This window comes from Octopus bimaculoides, chromosome 9 (genome assembly GCF_046866305.1).
Source record: "Octopus bimaculoides isolate indiv1 chromosome 9, ASM4686630v1, whole genome shotgun sequence".
In the NCBI taxonomy this organism is placed as follows: domain Eukaryota; kingdom Metazoa; phylum Mollusca; class Cephalopoda; order Octopoda; family Octopodidae; genus Octopus; species Octopus bimaculoides.
Genome location: NC_142936.1, coordinates 20926096 through 20953595, shown reverse-complemented (window position 1 = coordinate 20953595; position 27500 = coordinate 20926096). Strand labels below are relative to the sequence as shown.

The following is a 27500-nucleotide window of genomic DNA, read 5'->3' as shown; positions in this document are numbered from 1 at the left end:
CAGGAAAGTCCCAAAGTATCGTTACGTTGTCTCCATCAGCTACAGCCTCATGATGCTTATACCATTGATAACAGTTTTGATTTTATAATGACGACATATTAACAAGTGTGAGATATTCGCCAAACTCTGACACGTCATGTTTTTACCATATTTTTCAAGGCGACGAGCTATCAGTATTGTTTGCGCGCTGGACGAAATGCTTAGCGGCATTTCACCCGTCGCTACGTTCTGAGTTCAAATTCTGCAGAGGTTGACTTTGCCTTTCATCCTTTCGGGGTAGATAAATTAAGTACCGGTTGAGTACTGGTATCGACTTAATCGACTATCCTTCTCCTCCAACTTTCAGACCTTGTTCCTATAGTAGAAAGGATCATTTATTTTTCAAGGCAACGAGCTGACAGTATCGTTAGCGCGCTAGACGAAATGCTTAGCGGTATTGCCCCCATCGCTACGTTCTGAATTCAAATTCTGCCGAGGTTAATTTTGCCTTTCATCCTTTCGTGGTCGATAAATTAAGTACCAGTTGAACGCTGGCGTCTATGTAATTAATACATCCCCTACCCCAAAATTGTTGCCCTTGTGAGAAAAATGAAACCATTATTTTGGTCTTTTACAACAATATCCAGTTTATTAGCTTGGATGGTTCTATCTGTATGTACAGGAAAGTCTCAAAGCATCGTTACGTTGTCTCCATCGGTTACAGCCTCAGGGTGATGTTTACACCACATGGCAATAGTTTTGATTTTATAACGCCGACATGTTAACCAGTGTGGATATTGGCCAAGCTCTATCATGTCATGTCTTTGTTTATTTTTCAAGGCAGTGAACTGGCAGAATCTTTTACACGCCGGACAAAATGTTTAGCAGCATATCGTCCGTCCTCACGTTCCAATTTGAACTTCCAGGGTCGATAGAATAAATGCCAGACGAGAACTGGGGTCAATGTAATCGATTTACTCCTCCCACAAAATCTCTGGCCTTGTACCAACATTTGAAACCATTATTATTGTTGTCGTTGAATGACAGCGATGCATGCCATCAAAGTGACACTGGTATGCAAATATACAAAGCCCAATATATCCATCATGACTACTCGTCTGATAAGGGTACACCAGGCACCTGCATCACAATCATATGTGCATGACATGGTAAATTTGTGTCAAGATAAACAGCGCATGACCTTGCAGGTGGGGCCATGCTAGAATTTTCCTCAGGTTTAGTAACCCATCCCACTCAAAAAGTCCCTGAATAAGGGGTGTTTAAGAATGATGAACGAAACACCCATGTTTCTAGAAGTAAATTATTCAACCCCCCCCCCCCCCCCCAAAATTCCTCTCAACACAGGTGCTGAAGTGGGAAATCCGGAAACTAATGGAGAATCACGCACATAGATGTGACACCAATTGTGGTTAGCGCGCTGGGAGAAGTTAGTAAAAATCCGGATGCATGGCTTGAGAAGCTAGGAAGTACCATCAGAGCGGAACTGTTGCAGAAAAACAGCAATGTTAGGAACAGCAAGTATTCTGAAGAGGATGTTTGAAAGTTGAAGGAGAAGGAATAACCCAAAGACCTTTGACCATTGGGTATGACTTGCTCTTTTGGGATAGTGTCGAAATAACATCTACCAGAGCAAAAGCGTGAATGAAAATAAAATGTTTAAAACTGATAAAAGGCAATGTCTTCAGAATGATGTTATGATTCATTAAATGAATAAATAATATATGTTATTCTTTAAAATATATAATCATTTTCAAAATTAATTCATCTCGAAGAAATGTTAATTTGCGCACATATTTACGCAAGCTGCACAGATGCACACTTAAATGCACGCACATCATCATCATCATCATCGTCGTCATTTTTATGACAATCAGCAGCAATATAAACCATCACGTAAATTCATAAAGATATGTTTGCAAATGTGTGTGCATTGTGTGCGTGGGTGAGGAAGAGAGACAAAGAGGGATAGGGGAAGGGAGAAGAGTTTACGTACATATAAATATATATGGGTTCTTGTGTGTGTATGTGGGGAATGTTTATATTGTCATTATTTAAAGTCTTGCGCCGACTCGACGTTCGCCAGATGGCATTTGAACTCACACAAACACACATTTACATCTATACACACACATACACACACACACACATACATACATATATATATATATATATATATACATACATATATATATACACACATACATACATACATACATATATATATATATATATACATATATATATATATATATATATATATATATATATATATATATATATATATATATATATATATACACGTACACAACACATACACCTACGTGCATACATACACATAAAGACAAACACGCGTAGAAATAGTACAAACAATCGTAAAATATATAAGGACATATGTCTATGCATATGTGTATATATAAATACATTGTGGCCATAAACTAGATTTACAATGATGTAACTTAACACAATACGTAGACTAGCCTAAAAAAAAGAAAACAAAAGCAATTGGATGTGTGTATATGTGTGTTTGTGTGTGTGTGTGTGTGTGTGCGTGTGTGAGTGTGTGTGTGTGTGTGTAAGCACACGTATAAGTGTGTGTGTGTGTATGTGTGTGTTCGTCCATAAGTATAAATTTACATAAACAAATGTATTATAGATTTATGACCGTGCCTGGATTTTGAACTTTTCAGAAGTAGTTCTTAGTGACTTTGCGTCTTAAACATGTCAAGCACTTTCCTTTGATACATGCATACATATCTGTATCAATGTATGCACGTGTATATGTATATATATATATATTTATTTAGCAACAGAAACTGTATCAGTACCCAAGGGCAACATTTATATCCAACTTAAGATGGATGCCTCGTTAAACACCGACTACTTCGGTATTAGCCTTTGAGAGGTCTGCTCATATAGATGTATTGTGCGTAAAAGCACACAGACATACATGCATATGTGTGTATGTGTGCGTGTGTGTATGTGTGTGTGCGTGTGCGTGTTTGTGTATGTATGTATATATATACATATATATACATATATATAGCCACTCTACCCTGAATTGTGGTACAATATGGACAGATTTCTGAATACCGATGAACATTTTTGCAAATATAACAATTTAATGGATAAGCATATTACTATGAATTATAGCAAGTGGACTTTCCCTTTTTTTCTCTCTCCTCTTTCTCTCTCTTTTTCTTTCTTCTTTGTGATTTCTTCTTTGTGATGTAATCTTGGGACGGAATATATTTGCGGCTGAAGATAGCTTTAAACCATCCTGTATATCAATTATATACTCATATAATGATGCAATGACTGTTTGTGTATAAAGCTTGAAACACGTGTACCGCGGAATCCTTTGTGTTTTGTTTTAATTTTACGTTTTAATACACACACACACACACACACACACACACACACACACACACACACACACACACACATATATATATATATATATATATATACACACACACATACATACATACATACATACATACATATATATATCAATATATTATAAATTAACTACCAGCATGTGACTAAGTGTTCCAAGACACCCACATTGCTAGGAATAGGAGTTAAAATACTCTTAATACTATAGGAAACGCGCGGATGTATGCACGCATGCTGACAGGGTTGACAACTGTCCCGTCACCGACAATCATGCAGACTAAACGTTTAGTTTATCTCCGTAGGCTTGGCAGATGTCGGGCAGATATCAGTCAGCATATATGTATTTACCATAGAAATTTATGTATGCTTTGGCGAAATACTAATGCGTATACGAAAAATTAATATAAATAGGGAAGGGTTATGTGATACCACAAAGGAAAACTTCAATCGTCACAAAATGTGACTAAAGGTGTCAAAGCACCCACATTGCTAGAAATAAGAGTTAAAATACTCTTAATGTTGTAGGAAGCGCGCAAATATATACACACATGCTGATACCTGCATTGCTAGAAACCTGCGGAAATAGTATGGCTCAAAAAGTGGGGTTAAGAAAGAAAACGAATGACAAACAGAAACTGCTGGATTCGAAATCCATAATGATTACTACAAGAGGTGAATGGTGACCTGAACTGCAGAGAAATGCATTATAAATAACAAGAAACTCTAGAAAATAGAATAAGGCCTAGAATAAAACGATGAATAAGAACTGAGATATAAATTAAAGGATTCCCTCTTGAGTGCCTCATGCAATATATTTTTAGTTTTAATTTAAATTACTCCCTTTAAAAAAAAAAGGGGGTAATAAACGGAAACAGTGTTGTATAGATAATTTCATATGCCTTAAGAATATCTTTTCGGAATAAATTTACATTCAAGGGAGAAAACATCCTTACTGTCGTTGCAAGCAAGAATAAATGTGTACAGACGTTTCGGATTGACATCTTTCATCAGTACCGCGCATTGCTTGGAGATCAGAAGTTACCGTTTTAATCATAGAAAAAAGTTTAAAGAATATTTTAAGCCATGAAAAACTCGCTTAATTAAAAAGGGAAGGGAAATGAGATGATCTAAGACCTCTAGTTTAAATAGCTCTGCTGGATGCCAAACTTAATATATTTTATCGTTTATCTTTTACTGCTTTTAGTCACTGGACTGAAGCCATGCTGGGGCACCGCTTTCAAAGATCTTTAGTCGAACGAATCGACCCCAAACCATATTTTTAGGCTTGGTACTTATTCTGTCGACACAAATACAAAAGTGCATACATACATACTCACACACACAAATATATATGAGTGTGTGTGTGTGTGTGTGTGTGTGTGTGTGTGTGTGTGTGTGTACGACGGGTTTCTCTCAGTTTCCGTCTAACGAATTCACTCAGAAGCCCTTAGTCGGCCCCGTGCTATAGAAGACGTTTATCTAAAATGGCAGACGTTGGAACTGAACCGGGGAATGTGATTGAAAAATAAACTTTTAAAGCACACAACTACGTCTGTGCCTATCTTTTTTAAACAATGTATTCCTACTCTCTTTTACCCCCTGTTTCTTTTTTTACAAAAATTTCTCCCGTGGGAGACGGAAAACAAAACAGAGACAATAATTATATATACATATATATAATGAGTTTGAAGCTTTTAGCTGTGTATTAGACATATGAGTACAGTTCGTTTAGTATTTGTAGTGATTGTACTGTGTTACTAAATGGGAGAGAGTAAGTTGTCAAACACTTGCTGTATAAAGGTTTCTTGAAGTATCACTTTTGGGAGTAAGAGGACCTGTCTCTCGCTTGAATGGTAATGAGGGCTGTTCTGTAATTAGATAAAGGTGGACAAGTAGTAATGTAAGGATGTATGTAAAATAAGATAAGAGTTTAAGTGCAGCAAGATATGAGACTGGAAGTGTAGTAACGTAAACATGGATTTGAACGATGGCTTCGCCTATGTAGGTAAATGTTTGCCTGGTTAGAAGAAATAACAAGTAGGTCATGCCTTTAGGGAAGAAATAGTGTAGGAGTTATAACAGTTTATTGATGTTGCACCAGAGTCAGTAGAATTTTGTTGTTGTTGTTACATTGTTAATATCACTGCTGCTGCCGCTGCTTTGTGATTTTCTCTCTTGTTTCCCTTTCATAAGGTTATCTGTCTGTTGTAATTCCCTTGTGTATTGCATTTGTTTGCTAGTTTTGCTTCTGTCTTTCTGCAATTACTTACCCTATACACCATCTCTCTAAAACTCCTCTCCCCATCTTTCTCTTTCTCTCTCTCTCTCTCTCTCTCCCTTTCTCTCTCTTTCTTTCTATATATATATATATATCTGTTTGTGTAACTCATATATTGAAACAAATTCTTGATATCTCATCTGGAATTCTTTACCTTCATCAACGTTGTGTTCCATTTTCAGCACTCTTACCTTGTGCTTTATTTATGCTTCCAACTAGTATTTAAAACGGCAAAAACCAAAGACAAACAAATTAAAAATATTTATTCTTATTCCCTTGCATTTTGTGTTCCACTTCTGCCCGAGTCGACACAGTATTTCATGCATCAGGAGTCGATATAACATAAATATCAAACGAACAGGCTAATACAAATAAGTTTATTCCCCTTAAATTTGAGGACGTGTGACTATACTTCTAAGAAATGCGTTTTTTTCTTTCATATTTGCCACCATTAAATACTGATCGCACCATACGCACGCATGTATAATATAGCTAGCTATCAGGATAGACAGACAGACAGACGTAGGTGCTGGCCTGACTTGGTTTAAGAAACTCGCTTTGCTTATCACGTGGTTCTGGTTTCATTATCATTGCGCGGCAATGATAATAAAGCTGGATAGAGACCGATAGAATAAGTACCAGACTTGAAGAAATAGCTGAGGTCCATTTGTTCAACTAAATACTTCCAGGTTGTACCCCAGCGTGGTTGCAGTCCAATGAATGAAACTAGCGAAATTTGAAGATGAAACATGAGAAAACACATGAACACACACGCAATCGGCAGAATTGTTGGAGCGTTGGACAAAATGGCACGCCGCATTTCTTGCAGCACGGCATTTTGTCCGACGCTGTTATGGTCTTTGCATACCATAAGATCCTCGATATTTCGTTTTGGTTCTTTTTTCATGTTACCAAGAATCTTTTAATTATTTTGAACAGTGCAAAAGAGATCGGACTATACACTTCAAGCTGGAAATGTCTCTTGAGTATTTTACTAAACTTCCGCTTGGAAAGATTAGTTACATTTGACCTACCTAGGAAGCCTCCTTTGAGAAACGATACATGTGTATGTGAGCATGTGCATATGTACGTGTATGTATATATATATATATATATATATATATATATATATATATATATATATATATATATATATATGTGTGTGTATGTGTGTGTGTGTGTGTGTGTGTGTGTGTGTGTGTGTGTGTGTGTGTGTGTGTGTGTGTGTATGTATGTATGTATGCATGTATGAATGTATATGCACACACACACAAGCATATAAGTATATATGAAATTGAAGTCAATGCTATTTGCCAACATTTTGTGGCTGTCCTGGAAGGGACGATTGTTACTGTTGTTTAGCTCTAGGAAACATTGTTTCCAGCTGGCTATACGACACAATATCTGTGTCCTTTTCAAACAGGGAGTCCAGCACCACCATCCAGCACAAAACAACGGCTGTGGACCGGTTTCTGGGTTATTGCACTTTATCAACACGAGAAACTGCTTGGCTAGGTGGCGTTGCTGAATTCACCGTTCGAAAATATATAGTTTTCAAAATGACTGATCTAATAAAATAGTCACTGATCTAATAAAACAGAAATATTTTTATTTCTAAACCTCTCAAAGAGAGATATTCAGTGCCAGTTCTTTAAAGTAAAGGCTATTTGCCGACATGATGTGGCTGTCCTGAAAGGGCCGATTGCTACTGTTGTTTCCAGCTGGCTATACGACACAATATCTGTGTCCTTATATTTTCGAACAGGGAGTCCAGCACCCCCATCCAGCACAAAACAACATCTGTGGTTTCTGGGTTATTGCACTTTATCAACACAGAGTAGCTGTTTGGATAGGTTGCGTTGCTGAATTCACCTTATACGTATATATAAGCATACAAAATGAGTTTTGTGTGGATATTATTGTGTGTGTGTGTGTGTGTGTGTGTGTGTGTGTGTGTGTGTGTGTGTGTGTGTGTTTAGTGTTCATATCATCGTCCATGAAAGTTCATTTTGTTTCACGTTTTGTGGGCTAATTTCTTCGAATTAAAATCTTCTTAGACTTTAATTTACCTTTTATGTTTCTATTTCAATATCTTCCTAATGTTTATTTTTCACTAACTTCATACGATCGGAAGCGAGAAACTCGGAGTAACAACAACTCTGTAATCGCTGTATCCAATGAAATATGATACGTAACTTTAATTTTGCTATTGAGTAGACGCTTTTTTTCCCTTCCTGTTTACACTTACAAACACACACCACACACACACACACACACACACACACACACATACACGCATCCCGGCATACACGCACGCGCACAACACAACAGACGTATTTTTATACGCACAAAATCATTATGTGTCTATATGTGTGTGTATACATATGTTTGTGTGTATATATATATATATGCATACATAATGAGTTTTGTGTGGATATTACGTGTGCGTGAGTGTGTGTGTGTGTGTGTGTGTGCTTGTGTGTGCGTGTGTGTGTGTTTGTTTGTGTGCGTTGGTCTGGTGGTGTTGTGGCTACATAACTGGGAAATAGATTAGTTTTGGGGTAGGTAATGATGAATTTACCAGGTTCAGCCTTGTAAATGTGGAAACAAACTTACGCATGGTTTGAAACACCAACATATTATCTCAAAAGAAAATCCGCCAATATCCCCGCTATTAATTAAGTAAAACTTAGTGTTATTTCAAGCAACATGAGTTTTTTGCAACCCTACCTTCCTTTGTTAACATCAATTCACCCTCTATAACGCGCTCGTGGCTGTGCGGTAAGAAGCTTGCTCCATAACAACATGGTTCAGTGCACGGCGTCTTGAGCAACTGTCTTCCAGTGCTACTCAAAGTGGTGGTCCGCGAACCATCAGCTGACGGTACGCGGCTAGTTTCCAGAAAAGGAAGAAACTTTATAAAATGCTTATGAATTATTTTTACCTTATTTACTCTTTTACTCTTTTACTTGTTACAGTCATTTGACTGTGGCCATGCTGGAGCACCGCCTTTAGTCGAGCAAATCGACCCCAGGACTTATTCTTTGTAAGCCTAGTACTTATTTTATCGGTCCCTTTTGCCGAACCGCTATGTACGGGGAGTAAACACAACAGCATCGGTTGTGAAGCGATGTTGGGGGGACAAACACAGACACACAAACATATAAACACACATACATATACATTTATATATATATATATATATATATATATATATATACATATATACGACGGGCTTCTTTCAGTTTCTGTCTACCAAATCCACTCACAAGGCTTTGGTCGGCCCGAGGCTATAGGTGAATACACTTGCCCAAGGTGCCACGCAGTGGGACTGAACCCGGAACCATGTGATTCGTAAGCAAGCTACTTACCACACAGCCACTCCTAGAAAATAAATATAAGATAGAAAAATTGTCAACTTTTATTATATTCATTATATATACTGCTTCTGGTATAAATTAATATTACCGGTCCCTGGCACATTGGAAAAAAACTGCCGGTACGCCACATCAGATAGTAGTCCCTTATGTGTGTGTGTATGTGTGTGCGTGTGTGTGTGTGTGTGTGTGTGTGTGTGTGTGCCTGTCAGTCTGTCTGTTCTAATAAATACAATTTTAAATTCATCTGCTGAGTAACTCTATACTTTTGAAGAGTATAAATCTATTATTTTTAAACAAAAATGTTGTTGACTGGGACTTCGAGATTTCAGCCAGCTAGCCCATCGTCGGCTTACTTGGCTGAAACTTTGAAGTCACTATCAACAACATTCTTCTTTAAGAATAATAAATACATACTACATGTTTGTCTGTATGTATGTATGTATGTATGAATAGATGGATGGATGGATGGATAGATAGATAGATAGATAGATAGATAGATACCATATATGTATGCATCTTTGTGTTTGTTCCCTATCACTAGACAGTCGGTATTGGTTTGTTTACGTCTCAAAAAGAGAATGATAGAATAAGGACCAGGTTTTAAAATATGTGGGATGGATTTGTTTCACTAAACCCTTCAAGATCGGGCTACAGCATAGCGCCAGTCCAACGACAGAAAAAAGTAATACATATAAAGATATAAATCTATAGGTAAGCTCATTATTTGTATTTTCAAATGTCATGTCCGTTAGTTCACTGGAAAATATTTTCTCAACTTGGCATAATTCTAATATAGGAACGGGAATTGAAATTTTGTTGGGAGTAATTCAGTCCCTGTGCTAGTAGTAGTAGTTGGGACTCCTTCGCTTACGACGTCGAGGGTTCCAATTGATCCGATCAACGGAACAGCTTGCTCGTGGAAAATTAACGTGCAAGTGGCTGAGCACTCGACAGACATGTGTACCCTTAACGTAGTTCTCGGGGATATTCAGCGTGACACAGCGTGACAAGGCTGACCCTTTGAATTACAGGCACAACAGAAACAGGAAGTAAGAGTGAGATAAAGTTGTGGTGAAAAAGTACAGCAGGGTTTGCCACCATCCCCTGCCGGAGCCTCGTGGAGCTTTAAGTATTTTCGCTCAATAAACACTCACAACGCCCAGTCTGGGAATCGAAACCGCGATCCTATGACCACGAGTCTGCTGCCCTAACCACTGGACCATTGCGCCTCCGCCCAGTCCCTGTGCTAAACAGTTATTTATTGCATCGAAATGGAAAGAATGAAAGGCAAAGATAACCTCGGCAGTAATTGAACGCAGCGAAAAGTCGATGAAATGCCACTAAGGGCTTTGTCCGACAAGCTAACGATTCCGTCTTCGTGCTTGTCTTTGACTTTGCATAATAAAATGCAAAGTTTATTGTGATGGAATTTAAATATAGAATATAAGAATATAAAAAATGTAAGTAAATGTTCGGATATGTTTTTGTATCTAAAACGTCTGGCCGTTACCACAAGATAGAGTGTTTCATGCTCTTGTCACGGGATGCAGAATGCTCGGTGAGTGGAAAGTTTGCGCAGTTTTGGTGTATGTATATATACAGGGTCCGCCATAAGTAACTATATATTTTCTTTTGCTTGTAACTTTGTTGATACTTATTCAATTTTTCTGTTTCATATGTCATTTGAAAGCTGAAATCTTATATTTTTATTTCTTTTTCCCCCCTATTTCAGATATACTGCTTTACCGATTATGTCCACCCGACTAACAAAAGAACAAAAGATTGCGGTTTTGAAATGGTTCTGCACAAAGTTATCTCACAGCTCGAATTTGTTATTTAAGTTCAGCAATGTTGCGGAGCTTTTTTGAGTAGACTTTCTCTTTGAGAACGCCCCACAGAAAAAAGTCGGGTGGGGTCAAATCCGGTGAACGAGACGGCCACTCAAGCGGTCCTCGCCTACCAATCCATCGACAGGGCAGGTTGGCGTCCAGCCAGTCTCGCACAAGCGTAGCATAATGGGCCGGTGCCCCGTCCTGCTGAAAGTACAGACCCTCTGTTCCATCCTGCTGTTGTAATAACAGCAAAAGCAGCTTTTGTAGCATAGCCAGATAACTTTGTACAGAACTATTTCAAAACCGCAATCTTTTGCTCTATATATAAACATATATATTGGGTCATCCCATAAATAGTTCGTTTTTGTATATCTCTTGTATTTTTCAAAACTAAGATAAACAAAGTTCTTTCTTAATCTAAAATATGCCCTTCTTCATTTTCTACAATGCTATTCCATCTATTTAGTAGACTAACAAGGCCCTTCTTCCAAAATTCACTTGTTCGTGTCGAAGAATGCTCTCCAGTACTGTTCTGACGTCGTCTACAGAATTCACATCTTTTTCGTACAAATGATTTAGAAGACTGCAGATTAAATGATAATCAGATGAGACAATATTCGGCGAATATGGTGGCTGGGGCATCGTTTCCCATTTACACTGAGCCAACCTTTGGAATGTCATCCTCACTGTATGTGGCCAAGCATTATCCTGATGGAAGAATACCTTTTGTCTTGAAACCAAAGATGGTCGTTTTTGTCTAGCGCTGACTTAAACCGCTCAAGCTGCTTGCAGTAGATCTCCTTTGTTATCGTTTGGTTTGGGTTTAAACGTTGAAAGTGGACTAAACCTTTCATACCCAACCAAACAGATAACAACACCTTACCTGGGTGAAAACCTTCTTTAACCTGGAGTACGGGGGTTTCCCCTTTGCCTACCCACTGTCTTCGGCGCTGGACATTTTGATAGAGAACCCAATTTTCGTCAGCAGTCACTATTCGGTCCAAAAGAGGTTCATTCGCGAGACGTGGCAGTAATGAAGAGCACACATTCACTCTCTGCTCGCGATTAGAGTCGAAAAGTTTGTGGGGAAGCCATTGACCCAATTTGCTGACTTTTTTCATGGCACGCAGGAGTCGATGAATGACATAATCCGAGATTCTCTGCTACTTCCTCAACAGTTACGATGGGATTTTGTTCCAACAGGGTTTGCAGGACGTCCTCGTCGAGCTCTACAGATCTTCCAGAACGAGGCTCGTCTACTAGGCTGTAGTTTCCCGCTCAGAATTTCTGGAACCATCGTTCACACTGGCTTACGCTTATTCTCCGATCTTTATATGCTGCATTAATATTCCTCGCACTTTCCATTGCATTGTTGCCTTTATTGAACTCATAAAGCAAAATATGTCGAATATGCTCCTTTATCACTTCCATTATAGCTTTAAAAAAATAACTGTTAAAATCGAACTGCACTCTTCAAAATTTCCCTATGAATAAGCACAAGGTAACATTTCTGCCTGTTTTTATAGCAAGTTGATGCAGGTAATTTATCCTGTCTCCCACTGACTTTTGGTGCATGCAATTGAAAAAACCGCATTATTTATGGAATGACCCCATGTATATGTATATGTTTGTGTGCGTATGTGTATGTATGTGTGTATGTGTGTGTGTGTGTGTGTGTGTGTGTGTATGTGTGTGTGTGTGTGCGCGCGTATATATATACATTTCATATACCTATATATGTACAGCAAAACTAGGCACATAGATAGATTGATAGACTCACATACTGCTGCCGATGGACTTGATAGAGCGGATGTGTGGTTAGTCGAAGAAATCTCCTTCTCCCCTTTAAGATTCCCTCTCTTCTTAGGACAGCCTTACGTTTTTTTATGACTTCCTCATATGAACGCCTCCCGTAACGGGCTTTTTACCTCAAAATCATCGATCGGCATATCGTAGAAGTCTAAGACATACAGTCAGACTGGTGTGCCTGCTCGGATCTTTTCAGTTTGGTTGTCAAATTTCGAAAACTCAAAGTTTATTGAAGGATTTAAAATTTGGCACATTAATGTTGTTTTCTAAGCTGAATCTTAGTAAATACTTCATTTTATCCATAAAATTTTTCTTTTAAGTTATAGAGGTTTAAAGTTTGATGATTTTCACCGGGTCAGAAAATAGGATTTGAAACCCGTCATTTTGTGCGTGACAGTACGTGTTGTCAGCTGTAAACAATTCAAATTCTACTTTATGCACGCCATATAACCCCTAATAACTTTTATTATTTTGAGGGATTTTCAGAAAACTTTTGCGAATTTGTATTCTACCCACCGTAATTCATACGATGATCCAAAACTAAAACAAAGGAATTTTGTTGCGTGATTTAAGGCCTATTTGGCTGTTATTTTTAGTATATCTAACATCCACCTTAATGAGTGGAATATATTTGTCAGCATGTGCTTTCTCGCAAACTAAAGAATTCTTATGCTTGGCTTGTTACTATGGAAACAGGCAAGATTGTGTTGATTGGCTAAAATTAGCCAATATTTTCAAATTTTAAAAGCTAATAACTCTTTATTTATTGATTTGTTGCGAAAATAAATTTCAAAGCAATGATTAGCATACCGAATATGAAATCAATTCGAGCCGGAATTGAAGAGATTGAAAATTGGCATCCAAACAAAAACAGATTCGCCTGCTCTTGTGAGTTTATGTTTTTGTCGGGGAAAAAGATATGTTTATGTTTGTTTATGGTGGAAGGGAGTCGACTAGACAACATTTTCATAGTTTTATAGTTCGTTCGGTTTTTATTATTTCTTTGTTGTCTTGTTGCGTGTGTGTGTTTCTTTTTTTTTTTTTTCTTTTTTCTTGCCGATTCGCGTTGCTAATATTAGGTAAAATTTAGTGCTGCTGCAAGCAACACGAGTTTATTGCAATCCTCCGTTCCTTTGTTAACAGCAAATCACTCTCTACAAGCATGGTCGTCTGTGCGATCAGAAATTTGTTTCCTAAACACTTGATACCGGGTTCATCACCTCTGCGGGATATCTTTGGCAACTGTCTTCCATCATAACCCGGGGCCGATATCAAAGCCTTGTGAGCGGGTACGGGAAACAAAAGCCGAAAGAAGCCTATCATACAGACAGACAGACAGAGATTCAGACAAACACACAGACGGACAGACAGACAGACAGACAGACAGACAGATAGATAGATAGATAGATAGATAGATAGATAGATAGATAGATAGATAGATAGATAGATAGGCGGTGAGCTGGCAGAAACGTTAGCACGCCGGGCGAAATGCTTAGCGGTATTTCGTCTGCCGCTACGTTCTGAGTTCAAATTCCGCCGAGGTCGACTTTGCATTTCATCCTTTCTGGGTCGATAGATTAAGTACCAGTTATTCACTGGGGTCGATGTAATCAACTTAGTCCCTTGTTTGTCCCCTCTATGTTTAACCCCTTGTGGGCAGTAAAGAAATAAGACAGACAGACACAGACAGACAGACACAGACAGACAGATAGATAGATAGATATGTATGTATCTTTGTGTTTGTCCCCATCACTAGATACTTGAGTTGCTGTAATTGCTACTTCTGTTACTGTTGTTATTTTTGCGGCTGTTGTTTTTGAAGCTACTGTTATTCATACTTCTACTATTGTGGTTGCACACTGTTGTTGGTGTGGCTATTGTGTTTATAATGATGGAAGCAATTGGTTGGGGTTTCTTTTTTAACCCTCTGTCGTAGATGGAATTCTCTTATATCGTTTGCAGCATCACAAACAAAAGAACGCCAACCGGCAAGCCAATCAACTCGGCAGTGATTCGAGCCTTTGCTGGTCTATTTAGATCAAAAGCTCCATGCCTCCCGCGACCAGTTTTCTCAGTACAGCTTCTGCTCCTCCAAGATTGTGACTACATTTTCTATGTCTGCGAAGACGACCGGCATCAGCCAATTAATGCTTCTTTATGGTAACGCACCCAACACCTTTACCTTTTTCCAAATGCTACGTTTACACTCGGATCTCAAACTGGAACCTGACATTCATTGTACCATGGTGCTTGCCATGCAAGTGATGCGACTCCACACCGACTTCATGTTTCTTTCTACCTGCTTAATTTTCGCATGTATTCAGCAGCAAATTGCTGTGTGTCTCTATGTTTCCTCGATGCTTTTGTAGAAGGACAAACTAACTTTCCTTCGCTTGGGACTTATTTCAAACCTCCTTCAAGCATTCAATTATCTAATCGATTCTTTCTCGAACTCTCGCTGCGCAGGTGAAAGACCCAGTTCTTACAGCTTCTTTAGTTGTGCCTTTAGGTCTTAATGTTGCTTCTGCTGCTGTTTTAGACGCTGACAGAACCGGTAACCGTAGTAACGGCATTGCTTTGGTTGCAAGAGCTGTTCAGCTCATAACGGCGTAGGTGACGCCGCCGACGTTGTTTCCTCTGTCAGCCATTGAAGCAGTAGTGGTGGAGGCGGTGTTTTTATACGCTACGAGAGACTCTTCTACAGCAATTAATCTTGTGATGCTGCCGCTGTAGCTGCTATCAGTGATATTATTAATTGTTCTTCGTTCATTTTATTTGTTCTTCTTGTATTTTATTTGTATTTGTTGTAACTGTTTCTTCTCGATGGTGGCTGTGGTTTTATTTAATAACTTGGTTTTGTTGTTACTTGACAGCAAAATTAATTGAACAAAGTAAAGGAGATATCATTAAGATGACATCAAGGAGGCAAGTTGGCAGAATTGTTGGCATGCCGGTCAAAATGCTACTCAGCATTTCTTCCGCTTATTTACGTTCAAATGTCGAGGTCGATTTTACTTTTCATCAATCTGGGGTCGCTAGAATAAGTATCTGTTGAGTACCGAGGTCAATGTAATCGACTTACTTCGTCCCCTCAAAATTTCTGGCCTTATACATTATATATAAAAACAAAATGCCTCATAGTAGACGTTACAATTCCTTCTGACAAAATATTGCGGACATGGCTGTAAAAAATATCATGATTTAAAATAGATGAATCACTGATTTAAAATAGATGAATCACTGATTTAAAATAGATGAATTAGATGAATCAAGAATGCGAGGAATCTCAGTAGCAAAAGTGAAAGTAACACTTGTTATCTATGGCGATTTAGGTTCATTCAAAAACAAAACAAAAAACAAAAAAGAATCTGTTATACCAGTTGAGCGGCTGGACATCAAGTCAGATACGCGAATGATCCAAAAAAATCTATGCTTAAAACAGCTCATATTTTTATTTTCTCAGAAATGTACTTTCCGTGTGAGGCATTTTGTTCTGGTTTGACAGTTGTTGTTGTTGTTGGCACTCCGTCGCTTACGACGTCGAGGGTTCCAGTTGATCCGATCAACGGAACAGCCTGCTCGTGGAAAATTAACGTGCAAGTGGCTGAGCAACCCACAGACACGTGTACCCTTAACGTAGTTCTCGGGGATATTCAGCGTGACACAGAGTGTGACAAGGCTGACCCTTTGAATTACAGGTACAACAGAAGCAGGAAGTAAGAGTGAGAGAAAGTTGTGGTGAAAGAGTACAGAAGGGTTTGCCACCATCCCCTGCCGAAGCCTCGTGGAACTTTAAGTGTTTTCGCTTAATAAACACTCACAACGCCCGGTCTGGGAATCGAAACCGCGATCCTATGACCGCGAGTCCGTTGCCCTAACCACTGGGCCATTGCACCTGGTTTGACAGTTAACATGAGAGGAAAACACAATGAAAATATGTATTTTATATCAATAGTGTACAATGAAATATAACAGCGCCAACAATAATGATAACAGCGATTTCTTTTTTAACCGCTCAGGGTTCACAAAATCATTGGGGAGGAAGATGTAATGCGAGATTACATGAAGAACAACTGTAATAATAAATTCCAACAATAAATATATCTTCCGCAAGAGGGAGACTTCTGGAAGCTGCTCAAGGAAACCACGTAAAGCCACGGTGACTCTGACCAATAAGACCTTCGTACTGATGTTTTCTTTCAATCTACAGGTTGGAACTTAGAGTAGACCAGTACAAACGGACCACCTTTCAACAAATTTACTGGAAAGTAGTACTTCCCTTTTTTAACTTTACATTCCAAATAATAATAATAATAATAATACAAAGCAAAAGCCAAACATATAATAATAATAATAATAATAATAATAATAATAATAATGATAATGAAGATGGACGAAAGGGAAGCGAGCCAAGAAAAATTATCTTTTGCTTCAATCTGACTGGTTGTGTTCTCTTTTTTGGCAATCCAGCTGAAATTCGAAGTGAACCTCACCCAGCAGTTTAGTGGGTTACTAAAAACTATTGGCATGAAATACAAGGCCAAATCATGAACCATAATATAATAAATAAGAGACGGTGAGTGAAAGAGGATGTTAAAATGCAATTCAAGTATATATATATGTATATATATATATGTATGTGAGTGTGTATATATGCATGTGTGTATATGTATGTCATTATTCAGTTTTATTTCAAGATTTCTTGCCAATAGAGAAAGAGCCGGTCTCTAACCTAGACCCAAGGCTCCTTCATTAGAATTTCAACATCAACAACAGGGTATTTTTGTATGTATATATGTATGTATGTATTCACGCATGTATATGTACAAATTTGTATGTTTTGTTTTCTCATGCATACAGTTGCATATCTAAACATGCTCGTATATATTTAAATGATAAACTCCTGGAAAGTTTTACAGAATTTTACTGTTCCAGTGATGGATTGGATCTGTATTCTTCGAATTAGCTTTCTTTTTTCTAGTTTTAAGAAGCCTAATTTCTCAAGATTGGTATTTAGGCAGTGTGTTACATATACCAGGGCCTCAATAATTACAGGTATAAACCTGAACTTGTAATCTGGATAGAGTAACTGCAGATTTCTCTATAGTTCAGCGTAGGTATTCTCTTTTTCACTGATCTTCAGCTTTATGTTAACATCCGCTGGGCAGCTAATTTCCACAGCTCTACACAGTTTCTCTTCTCTTTCCTAAATCCTTATATCAGGTCTGTTGTGCTTACATTTTATTGAGGTTTTCACTGGGACATTCCACCACTACTTTTTTATTATGAGTTGCTATGGTTCTACCATATTGTGGGTTATTATTTCTTTGTCCTGAAGGTTATCCTTCCGACGGATTTCATTATAGAGTGTCCTAGTTACAACATCATGTCTCATCTGTTGATAATACCATGATGACATTTTCGGACAGCTGCTTATCATGTAGGTGATATCTTCGGTGTGAACTCCACAAAGTCTGCATCAGTTGTCATATTTTACTGCTATTCCTGCATCTCTGTCCCTTTTGTGCATCAGGTATTTGGTTGATATTTCCTGTTCCTGGATTGCAAACGCATACCCTTCAAAGTGGGAGGTAGTAATCTGGGTGTTAGTCCATGATAGTCCGCTTTGATGACCAATGTTACTATCATCTCGTGAGATTTCTACTAACGTATCCATGCATAGTCTTCTGCTCATATATGCTCATCCTTTTATCTGATAATACGTTGCAGTAGAGTCGTGCGACTTCTTTGAGCATGTATTTAAGGTTATCAGACAAGGAATGTTGCTCAAGGGGCTGCTTTCCAAGTCTTAGGGTGTTAACAGCCTCATGTATGCAAACTTGGTCAAGGGATGCACTTCGACACTTGGTGGTTAAAAGATGTTGCCGAAGGGATATTATACGGCATTGAAAGGCATTTTTTCTGTATATGTATGTATGTATGTATGCATGTATGTATGTATGTCTACACATATATGTTTATATGTATGCATGCATACTCGTTGGAATTATGTAAGTTGTTTTCTTTTTCTGTTGTAGAATTTAACTCAGTTACTAAAAAAGCTCTTCTTTCCAAGTCAAGTCGTCTCCTGTTTTTTTTATGTGAATTGGGTGGTGTGTACATATATATCTATCTGAGCATAAATGTATTTCAATAAACTTTCACTCGTGTTGTGGGTGACAATTTAGTACACAAGTGCGTGTTCTTCATTAGTGTCTATATGAATGTGTATCTATCTGTGTGTATATGATATGCACACCTTAATGTGTGTATGCGATCAACCTAGAAACCTCAAACGAGGAATCCTTACAATATTTTACAAATTATCATTGTACCTCTAATCGATTGAATAAGGAATATGCGAAACAATTCGTTCTGTTCTTTCTGGTGAATCCTAGCAAATTGATGTTTGTGCGAAAATCTGTTGCTACATAGCCCTGTGAACCTATGTGCACATTTATCGTAGCCCTGTGCACATCTGTCGTCGAGACATAAGTGTTGTACGTTTCTCATTAGTTCTTTATAGCTGTTCTCCTTTCCCCACAATTTTTGACGAGACATTTACATCCGCCGACGATCTGTGCGTGACGTTTCTTCATTCCCAAAGAACAATATCTGGTCTATTGTGCTTACACCAGGTTGCAGTTTTTATTGGAATGCTTCCTGTTTTCTTTATTTTTAAACTTATAGAAACATTCTGATCCTGGTTTGCTTTTAATATATCCATCAGAAAAAAAAAAATCTTTCGTTCCTGAAGCATTGATGACGGTGTTATATGAGTGGTGTCTTATACACTGATATAGCACAATGGACATTTTCTACACTCTGTGGAAGTCTAAAAACGTCATTATCTCTCTTTCAGATATTTAGTGGGTTATCTCTTGATCCTGAACAGCAAAGGACTAGCCTTCTCGGTGAGAAATGACGTATCTGTCGCAAGTCCAAAGGAGGCTGCTATTCATGTCAATATTGTTGGTGCTCTTTAGTCTGCAGGATATGTATCCATGTATAACTTTCTGCTGGTTTAAAACATTGAAACTTTATTCCTTCTAACACTGTCGTGAACCTTACATCATTTGTTCAATGTGTAGCTTATACTACCTGCATTGCCAAAATGATCTCAATATCAAATTCAAAATTCATCTAAGTCTCGGATGCCGTTTCATACACCCCCAACACAATTCATCTTCACAAAATATAAATACACTGCAATACAATTACTTTTCTTCAAGGAACCCTGCTCCATTTAAAATTAATCCAAAACAAATCAAAGAAGAATATCTTATCCCATCACCTTCAAACTATGTCTGAACAAATTTCTCTAAGGAATACCTGACAAGTCACCTATACCTGAATACATTCTAGCAACTCCCTACTTGAGTGGGCCACCGTACCATAAAACTCGGCTTGAAAATAGATTAACAGATCATTTCGAGGGGTGACTTTTAAGTTAGACATAGGCTGGACTAATTTGTGTCTCAAATATCGCTCAGTTTATCTACGTTTATCAATTTGTTTGCCATACAAAACGTAACAGACCACAATCCATTGAAGTTATGTACATTCCAGTTACCTTAAATGCCTACACACACACACACACACACACATATATATATATATATAATATATGTATATGTATGTATGGATGTATGTATATACATATACATATTTTTGATAACCAATCTTTAAGATTACTAGCCTTGTTTCTGTATTTGTGGATAACTCATAACAACGACGAAGCTATAAGTTATTAACAGATGGTGAACAGAGGTTTGTAGAGATTATGGCTTAACTAATGATATACTTTAGTCTACTGTTTCTGGGACTGAGAAAATTTAATACTAAACTTTTTATCTGTAATAGTTGTATAAAAATAGTTAACAAATATATATCTGCCTGCCTCCCTGCCTGCCTACCTACCTACCTACCTACCTACCTATCTACCTACAAACATACATACATACATACATAATACATACATACCTATCCTACCAACCTACCTACCTTCCTACCTACTTATATACATACATACATATATGGGAGAATATACAAATAATAACAACAGACGAGGACAGGTGGTGTAAATAACAAAAGTATATATTAGTATGACGCTCGGGAATACGGAAAGTCTTTGACGTTTCGAGCTACGCTCTTCAACAGAAAGAATACGGAGACAAGGAGAAAAACACGGAGAAAAAAAATTGAATAGTGTACATACATACATATTGGTTTCAAATTTTGGTACAAGGTTAGCAATTTCGGGGAAGGGGCAAGCCGATTATATTGACCCCTAGTTGCTCAACTGGTACTTATTTTATCGACTCTGAAAGGTTGATAGGTAAAGTCGACCTTCGTGGATTTTGGATTCAGAATATAAAGAAGGATGAAATGCCCCAAAGCATTTCACTTGACATGCGAACTATCCTGTCAATTCGCCGCTTTTATATGTATGTATGTATGTATGTGTGTATGTATGTATGTATGTATGTATGTATTATGTACACGCACACGTGTGTGTGTGTGTGTGTGTGTGTGTGTGTGTGTGTGTGTGTGTGTGTGTGTGTGTGTGTGTAAGGCAAGTGGTGTGGGAAAATTGTTGCAGCATTGGCGAGGCTTAAGGGTAAACTCCAGGTTTAACACCCAAATCAAATATGTGTTTGTGTGCGTGTGTGTGCATATGTGTGTGTGCCTCTGTATGTCCGTGTGAGTGTATATGTATACATACATACATACATATATACATACATACATACATATATACATACATACATACATATATACATACATATATACATACATACATACATACATACATATATATATAGATATATATAGATATATATAGATATATATAGATATATATATATATATATTTATGTGTGTGTGTGTGTGTGTGCGTGTGTGTGTGTGTGTGTGTCCATATATAATTTGGGAACAACGACAATTATTTTGCTTAATGAGGCGGAAGTGAGATATAACGTCATCTTTTCGTTTGATATTTATTTTTTATAAGAATAATGCAAAATTATGACATTAATTTGCCCTTGTTTTAGAGCTCATAATTGTGATCAGTAACATGAAAGTCGTCCCAGTGAGAATGCAATTTGGGTCGGGACGTGGGATCCACGTCGAACTATAGCCAAAAGAATTACAAAAAACAAAACAACAAAGCAAGAGTAAGAATATAATCACCAGTAACAACGTGAACCATAGCAAAGTTTTGTAGGTGACAAGCTTAGTTTTTTTTCCTGAATAGTAATACGTTTGGCTTTCGACATTTAAAATATAAAAGCGTGTTGCTATTTGTTTAGGATTTCCCTATTGCCAGTGGTACACTTCAGTAAGATCGACAGGAAAGTCCGAATTAGTTGCATAGCTTGTAGAATAATTACTCCAGAAGGCAAACGTTTTAGAAAGTACATGTCTTTTACTGGGTTACAGTGTATAAGAATAAAACAGGGTGGGGCATATATGGAAAAGGTGGCCGACATTGGGTTAGGTAACGCCCAAATGGAGCTGCAAGTTGTATCACGTGTAGTCCCGGAAAATGCTAAAATAACACCAACCGTTAATTAATAGCTTTGTATTTTTCTCACCACATATGTAATTTCAGATAACTTTTAAATGTTCCATGCATTAAATGTGGTAACACTATCTAAGCTATTGTTTTGTTGGGTCTTTTTTCTCTTTTGTTCATGCAAATATCATATCTGAATTATATTACTAAAATTCTATTTTCCTAAACTACCAAAACATGTATGCTCTTGTATATTTACATAGTGCTTCATTTACCATTAGTTTGGTGAGTGCAATTAAGATTATACTTAGCTGACAAGGTCAAGAGAAGATCGAAAGATGTCTTCAGCTGTCTAATCCATTTAGCGAAACATGCATTGTGTGTGGGGGGGGGGGGGGCGCACGCGTAGCATGCTATACTCTTTACTCTTTTACTCTTTTACTTGTTTCAGTCATTTGACTGCGGCCATGCTGGAGCACCGCATTTAGTCGAGCAAATTGACCCCAGGACTTTGTAAGCCTAGTACTTATTCTATCGGTCTCTTAGGCCGAACCGCTAAGTTACGGGGACGTAAACACACCACCATCGGTTGTCAAGCGATGTTGAGGGGACAAACACAGACACACAAACATATGCACACACGCACACACACACACACACACACACACACACACACACACACATATGCATACACATATTCATATATACGACAGGCTTCTTTCAGTTTCCGTCTACTAAATCCACTCACAATGCTTTGGTCGGCCCGAGGCTATAGTAGAAGACACTCGCCCAAGGTGCCACGCAGTGGGAATGAACCTGGAACCATGTGGTTGGTAAGCAAGCTATTTACCACACAGTCACTCCTGCGCCTTAAACAGGGCAAATTTTAGCCACTTCTCCGCAGACTGAAAAATATGATGAACAACCTTAATCGATCTTCGAACCTTACTGGGTTCTCATCAGAGGCGTCTACATTATTCTGACAGTCTCCAGAGAAACAAGTAGCCAGCTTATTATTCCGCTAAGATAAGATCAGCAAAAAAGTAGTGATGATCTGGGGGGTTATATCTTGGAAATCCGCCGGCCCAATGGTTCTCTTTCACGGCAGAATTAATAGTCAAGACTATTTCAGTATTTTATCTGATCAAATTCATTTTATTGTTGAGGAACTGTTTCCGGAGGGAAACGCAATCTTTCAGGATGATAATGCACCAATTCACACAGCTGAAGTTGTTACTGAATGGCACGAAGAACATTCTAGTGAAGTTGAACATCTTATCTGGCCACCAGTTTACAGATCTCAATATTATTGAATATTTATAGTGCATTTTAGAAAATCAAGTTAAAAGTCGATGCCTCCACCATCATCACTACAAGAACTGGAGACTGTTTTAACTGAAGAAGAGACAAAAATTCCTTTAGATACAATTCAAACTTTGTATGAGTCCATACCTTGTATAATTCAAGCTGTAATTACTGCCAAAGGCGGTCCTACCTCATATTAAAATAAATCTGTTTGAAATTTTGAGGTATTTCCATTATTTTGTCGAAACCCTCTACATATATACATACATACGCACGCACACACACACACACACACACACACACACACATATATATATATATATATATATAAGGTCTGATCAATAAGAATCCGGATTGTTGGTATAGTAACGAAGCTAAAGCACGCAAAATGAAGCCGTTTGGCACAGATTGACCTTAACCTTAATTTTTAACGTTCTAGCTCACTTCTGCTATTTACAGCAGTGCTTGGAAGGAAAGTGTGTAGCGTGTGATCATCGCATTGACCATCACAGAAAAAGCTGTCATGGCGATAATTTCTCAGAGACCTACGCAAAGTTGCAGAAAGTGTATGGAGAGGAGTGTATGTGCCGCATACAAGTGTACGTGTGGTTTAGACGCTTCCAAGATAGTCAGCTTGTTTTAAAATATTTGTTACGGAAAGAAGCCGTAATAATACCGAGAGGTAATCCGCACTTATTAACATCTAAAACCCATATCCGCTCGATTAGTTTACTGGTCCCTTGCACAGATTTGTACTTTACACAGTGCAATATTGATAAACATGTATCATTATTAGTGTCCTGGTATTTAGATATCTGTATTTCTTTCAATTATTTAAATACATTTGATATTTAATTTAGAGTAGACTACCTAGCTTCGGAAAAGTCAGTAATCGGGGAAAGGTTTAGGACTGAAGATTCCCCAAAATCGACGTTATGCGCCACTCAAGGGGGAGGAGTCTGGAGTGAAGTCCAAACCAATACTAAGAACTTCGTAGTGATGTTTTACCCTTCAAAGGGTGGTGCTGAAGCAGACTGTACTTCAAAAAAGATACCATAGTACACGGTAGTAACTCGGTGACATATTAGTTCATTACATTTTCATATCACATTTACAATGTACTTCCTGACGTAACAGATCCTTTAGATTTTAAACTTGTTTCTTTCGTAGAGACTCTAAGAACTAGGTAGTGATGTTTTACCGTTCAAAGGATGGTGCTGAAGCAGACTGTACTTCAAAAAAGATACCATAGTACACGGTAGTAACTCGATGGCATATTAATTCAATAACACTTTCATATCGCATTTACAATCTACTTCCTGGCGTAACAGATCCATTAGATTTTAAACCTGTCTCTTTCGTAGAGACTCTAATCCAGACCCTACATACTAAAATATAAAACGAAAATGTGATGAATAAAATTCAAGCACAACATCTATCGTCGAGACATAAGTGTTGTACGTTTCTCATTAGTTCTTTATAGCAGTTCTCCTTTCCCACAATTTCTCAAGAGGCATTTATATCCGCCAACCAGCTGATAATTATAACAGTGCGAGACGTTTTTCCAATCCCCCAAAACAATATCTGTCCTATTGTGCTTACACCAGGTTGCTGTTTTTATTGGAATATTTTCTCTTAATTCTTTATTTTTTATGTTATAGAAATATTCTGATTCTGGTTTGCTTTTGACATATCCATCAGAAAAAACAAAACCCTTTCATTCGTAGCTGAATGAGTGATAACTTCCACACTGGTTTAGCGCAATCGACATTTTCTACACATCGTGGAGGTCTAAAATCTCTAAATGCCAAAATATAAACAAAATTGTGGTTAATAAAATCCGAAAGCAACACTTAATACAATTAAAGCAATTGTGAAAGTATATTGTTGAAGTATATTGTGGAAGTATATTAATTAGAGCGCTAATAAGGGAGAAAACTCTTGTAAAATATCTTAGAATTGTCTCGTTTGCATTACAAATTTGCACATATACCTTTCCGAGAAATGTGTCATATAGCAATACAACCAATTACAATTACTTCCATCCGCCTTAAGGAAATGATACAGTCCGCTGTATAATTTTGTATTTACAAAAAGTTTGACAGAGATGGAATTCATTGAATTTTGTATTTATTTGGTACAAGATTAAAGAACGGCTATATTTTCAAATATTACCTGTACAGCTGAAATTTTCCTATGGTCAAATACAGGTGTTGTTATACTTGCTGCCATTGTTAGTGCTGTTGTTGTTAGTTATTGTAGATAATTTCTGAGCGAACAAACCTATGATCAAAGTGGTTCAACTGTGAATCTATGACGAGACTGTTTACTTTTCTCATATAATAATGCAGCTAGGATGATGTGGCTGCTGTATCTAGCATATAGGTTGCACATACAAGGTCCCACATTGTCCTGTATACATAACATACATAACACACAAGTACACACACACACACACACACACACACGCACACACACACACACACACACACACACTCACACATACACACACACGCACACCCCAACAAGCGCGCATACACACCACAGAAATCGTAAATGAAATACGCTTGTCCAAAGAGAAACGGGGGACTTCTTCAAATTTGAAATAGCTTTCGTCATTTTCTCCTAAAATACGAAAGAACAGCGTATAACACGACAGCCTAGACAAAAAAAATCAAACTTCGTTCATCAGATGTGAACGTAAAGGGCTTCTTTGATATCTTCACCAGCCAAAGAGTGTGACAAAAAAAATGTCTTCCTTTTTTAAATGTCCCTTGTGGTATCAACTGGGAAAAAAAAACGGGCGATGAAAAACAAAATAATTCGATTATACCTGTTCAATGATGTTTAATTCAATTTCTGTCACTCAAATTCTGTTTTGATATAAATGAAAAAAAAACATACTCGCTTTTGATTATTAATTTCAAGAAATAACATGCTGTTTAGAGAAATTTTCAATAAAACCGTACCGATATTCGAACTAGCACTAAATTAAGAAAGCTGTGATATGTACACACACGCGCGCGCGCACGCACACACATACGCACACACACACACACACACACACACAAATGAATATATATATATATATATATATATATATATATATATATATATATATATATATATATGTATATATATGGTTAATGAGAGACAGAAGATGGAAGATATGAGAATGCAATTGTTTCGACCCATCTAGCATCGATCCCTCGTTTCATGGTCTACTTACACACACACACACACACACACACACACACACACACACACACACACACGCACACACACTCACACACACTCACATATATATATACACTCAAAAAAATCTTTAGCCACAAAAGCACATTTTTTAATTTACTAACAAGGGAGACAACCTCCCCACCGTAAGTGAGTGACATTAGATTGGGATGCCAATTTCGCATGGAAATTCATACTCATTAATAATGCTCACTCTATTGCGGATGGTGAAGCTAAATTTACTTTGTCAGTTTATATAGAAATTACCATAGGAATCACTGGCTGATTATTTACTGACAAGGTTATCTCTTTTGTCAGTAAATAGAAAATAAAAGATAGAAAAAAATAAAGAGTATGCTCTTTATTTTTCTGTCTTTTATTTTCTATTTGGATACTTGTAAGAAAAAATCTTTTGCTATAGAAACAATCTTCTAAACCAAAGAATTTCAGTTTGAAAATGGGTATCGAAAAACTCGAAACTCGATTAAAATAAAAATTATCACCCCAAAATCCATCTCTACTCATTTTTTTCAAATATATTATACTGTACCAAGAACTTTTTTTTATTTTTCTACTATATATGTGTAGGCGCAATGGCCCAGTGGTTAGGGCAGTGGACTCGCTGTCATAGGATCGCGGTTTCGATTCCCAGACCGGGCGTTGTGAGTGTTTATTGAGCGAAAACACCTAAAAGCTCCACAAGGCTCCGGTAGGGGATAGTGGTGAACCCTGTTGTACTCTTTCACCAC

At 37.6% G+C, this 27500-nt stretch overlaps 1 protein-coding gene across 1 annotated transcript in view; it reads left to right on the top strand.

Moving 5' to 3' along the window:
• The window catches only part of LOC106878554 (cholinesterase), a 69850-nt gene that overhangs the window by 32310 nt on the left and 10040 nt on the right, over window positions 1-27500 (top strand). The gene's annotated exons all lie outside the window — the stretch shown is intronic.